General features: G+C 40.4%; 1 pseudogene; it reads left to right on the forward strand.

Annotated features, from left to right (window-relative positions):
* Positions 1-411: 411 nt before the first annotated feature.
* Positions 412-3,374, forward strand: LOC131424658 (olfactory receptor 1L4-like; annotated as a pseudogene).
* Positions 3,375-4,325: the final 951 nt, after the last annotated feature.

Consider the following 4,325-nt stretch of genomic DNA (forward strand, 5'->3'; position numbering starts at 1 on the left):
ATAGAAGCTGATATCTTTTCATCTCCCTGTCTTCCACAGTATCCTATATGGGGGTCAACAAATCATGTCTGACAGCACAATTCCAGCCTTCCACCTGTTTTATAAATAAAGTGTTATTGCAACCTAGCCATGGCCATTCACTTACTCATTGTGGGTCACTGCTTTTGCACCACAAAGGCAGAGTGGTGTGGTTGCAACAGAAAACATATGGCCCACAAGCCTACAGAAGAAGTTGGTCAATTCATGAATTAGCATAATTCATGAATGGCAAATGCAGCAAGGTGTTTTGTGAAGAGATTTAGAGTGGTATTTAGATGGCCTGGGTCCTAACTCATTTTGACTACATAGTGATGATGATGATGATAGATTGATGATGAGTTGACAGTTAAAAGTTATAAGACTTATTATGTGTCAGGCACTGTGCTACTAATTTTAAACTTACTATTCACTTAACCCACGGATAAAAACTAGTATTTTTCTCATTAAAGAAGAAGAAACTGAGACTCAAAGAGGACATACTACCTTAGCAGTAAAGTGAGGACTCAAAATCAGGTATCACTTACAACAAAACTTGAGACTCAACCATTACCTTAGAACACCCTTGTGAAATTCAGTTTCTTCATAAAATTAGGATCATTCAACAAGCAATGTGGTTTTCAATTTTTTTAGCAAGCAGAAATCTATATTATCAAAATGTTTGTAAATACTGCAAGGTGGATGTGTATAAAAATTTACATATGGAACCTCAACATGCAGAAAGTCCACCTGGGGTTCCTCGGATTTGGGACCTGCTGACTCCTCACTCCTCAGCATTCCTACTTGGCTTGGAGTATGGCTCTGGTCAACCTCACATCCGGCCCAGATTTCCTCCTCCTTGGCCTGATGGATGACACAGTTGCCCATCCAGTGTTGTTCCTGCTCTTCCTCAGCGTCTATCTGCTCAACGCCATGGGCAACCTGAGCATGGTGGTACTGGTGAGGTCCGATGGGGCTCTGTGCTCCCCTATGTATTACTTCTTGGGTCACCTGAGCTTTGTGGATGCCTGCTTTACCACGGTCACGGTCCCCCGACTGCTGGTCAGCCTGCTCCACCCAGCTCAGGCCATATCCTTCCAAGCATGCTTTGCCCAGATGTACTTCTTCCTGGCTCTGGGCGTCACCGAGAGCTACCTCCTGGCGGCCATGTCCTACCACGGCGCGGTGGCGGTCTGCCGGCCACTGCACTACACCGCGGTCATGACACCCTGGCGCTGCGCCAGTGGGTGCGTCCTGGGCGGTGGCTCACCTGCACTCGCTGCTCCACACCATGCTCATCTCCACGCTCTCCTACCCCCACTCTGCCCCCGTGTGTCACTTTTTTTGTGATGCTACAGTTTTGCTGAGCTTGGCGACCTCAGACACATCCTCCACGGAGATTGCCATCTTCTCCGAGGGCCGGGCGGTGGTGCTGACCCCACTGATTCTCGTGTCGCTTTCCTATGCGCACATCCTCGACGCGGTGCTTCGAGTGCTGTCGGCAGGAGGCAGTAGCAGTGCCTTCTCCACCTGGGGGGCCCACCTGGTGGTGGTGTCGCTTTTCTTTGGCTCTGTCCTGTTTGTATATTTCCGACCTTCATCTGCCTACTCCGTGCGTTACAACCGCCTGGCCAGCGTGGTGTATGCAGTGGTCACACCGACCTTGAACCCGTTCATCAACAGCCTTCGCAACAAAGAGGTCAAAGGCACTCTAAAAAGAGGGCTCAAATGCCGAGGTGCGCCCCAAAAGGCGTAAGGACAGGTCTGGGTTCACCAGTATTTTAGTAATAATAACAATTACCAAAAACATTTTTTAAAAAGTTTCTCAATTTTGATCCTATGATATCTTATTTTTTGTTAAATAAAAAATTAGATGAAGTAAATATGACGTGAATTATAGTGGTGGGTACATAGCAGTAAGTCCAATCTATTCAGTGTTGCCTGAGTGCTTGTACTAGACTTTAAAAACTTGGGGGCAACAAATGAAGGTATGGCAAAGAAATTTGACCTGTTTGTGGAAAATGGAAAGAAGAGTGTGACACAGCAAAGAGGGGTGGAGAAGAATGTTGGCAAGCAGGGGAGGTCTGAGAAGGAGGTTTTTCCACATTTTTTTTTTGGTGGTACATTAGAGTTACACATGACCATAGGGTTTGTTGTTACATGTTCATAAATGCACACAGTATAACAAAGTAATTTGGCCAGTATAATACCAGCACTTCTCCCCTCCCTCCTTACCTCCCATCCACTAGTCCTTTCCTTTTGATTTTCATGAGATTTCCACCCCATCCTCTTTTATTTTGCTGTTTCCTTTCTAGCTTCTGCAAATGAGAGAAAACATATGACCCTTGATCTTCTGAGTTAGGCTTATTTCATTTAACATAATGGTCTCTATTTACATTCATTTTCCTGCAAATAAGATAATTTTCATTTTTCTTTACAGCTGGATAAAACTCTGTTATGTATATGTACCACATTTTCTTTACCCATTTATCTGTTGATGGTCACCTAGGCTGGTTCCACAGTTTGGCTATTGTGAATTTTCTCTTTGAAGGGTTTTAAGGAGGTTTTGTTGAATGTACTATAATGTTATCTACAGTCCTGCGGACTCCTCCCTGGGAAACTTCAGTGAAGATCTAGTTATTTTAAAAATGTTTTTAAATTTTAAAATTTTACCCCCTATATACTACATCAACCATTTTCATTGTGGAAATTCAAAAATAAAGATAAAGATAAAAATTCTTCTTTACCCACTCAAATCAACCTACACTGTCATCCAAGTTGTTCCTTCAATCACTCTCAGTCTCTTATTTTGAAACATAAATAGTAACTTCCACTATATACTATTTTGAAATTTCCTTTTTTTTTTGCATACAACAAGACATCTAAAAGATCTTGTTGCTACAAATAGAATGTATTCAATTTTAATCTCAGCTACAGAATCCTAGATCCTATAGATCTTCTGTGGATTATTTACTCATTTCCTTATCAGTAAGTATTGTAATAAATATTTAAAACTGTTTTTCCAATTTTTCAGTATTATAAAGATATAATGGACATTCTTGCAAAAAAATAAATAAAAGTCAACATTTAGTGAGGAATTAATTATGACAAGCACAGTCCTAAGTATTTTCTGAATATGTTTCAATCCACAGAGGTTTCCATAAGGAAGGCACCATTTCTTCCCCATAGTACAAGAGTGAAAACACACTGAGAGACACCAAGTAACTGTCCCAAAGTTGTCAGTCTAAGTCCTTTAGCTCCTTCAATAATTTCTAGTCTATTTGATCTTTTTCATTATATTGAGAAGCTTTTTTTTAAAGAGAAAGAGAGAGAGAATTTTTTAATATTTATTTTTTAGTTTTTGGTGGACACAACATCTTTCATTTTATTTTTATGTGGTGCTGAGGATCGAACCCAGCGCCCCGTGTATGCCAGGCAAGCACACTACCGCTTGAGCCACATCCCCAGCCCAAGAAGCTTTTCATAATATATAAATTCTTGGAGTACAATTACGGCCACTTTTTTCTTTTTCTTTTTATGTTATTCAATTTAATTATTTCTATTTCTTTTTTCCTTTTTAATTTTTTTGATCAGCATGCATTAGCTTTACATATTAATGGGATTTAGTGTGACATTTCAATGCACGCATACAGTATGTACTGACCAAGTCCACCCCCTTCCCACTCTTAATTATTGAATTCCCTCATTTGCTCTTTACTTGGCTCCATTTCTATTCTTAGTGTTATTTATTTATGCCTTTTCTCTGCTTTGTCTTGTTTTGCATGTTGAAGTTTTCCCTGTGAGGTTAACCTTTTCAAAGAATATTTAACTTTACTTATGCTAATTCTATTGGTTTTTAGTTTTCAGAACCATTTGATTTTTTGGCTTTCACAGTTAGTAATCCCTTCCTCTTATTTTCTCCATGTTGTGATACTTTTTCTATATTCTTGAGGTTTATGTATCATCTTGACTTTAGGAATCAATGATGCCATTTTTGGATGTGACATCTCTTCGCATGGACAATCCAGGTCTGTTCTTTGGGGGGTAGAGCTGAAGGCCTTCTGAGTCTCACTAGTCCTGCTGATCCTCCTAGAGTAGTAGTTATATTTTATGTATAACTATGTGGCTTGGACTGCCTCTAAGGTGTGGATGACATAAATCCTAAACCAACATGAGGGCATTTGTCCTGGTTCTTAGGAGGAAGTATTTCCTTCCCCTTCATTCCTTAGCCGCAAAGGTCAGCTTCTTTCTCATCTCTTGCTGCTAGGTAGGAAGTTTTAGGAGAACATTCTCATTGAATTTGCAGTCTT

The sequence above is a fragment of the Marmota monax genome, unplaced genomic scaffold (genome assembly GCF_021218885.2).
Source record: "Marmota monax isolate L192 unplaced genomic scaffold, Marmota_monax_Labrador192_F-V1.1 WCK01_AAM20220418_F8-fsc01066, whole genome shotgun sequence".
Taxonomy (NCBI): domain Eukaryota; kingdom Metazoa; phylum Chordata; class Mammalia; order Rodentia; family Sciuridae; genus Marmota; species Marmota monax.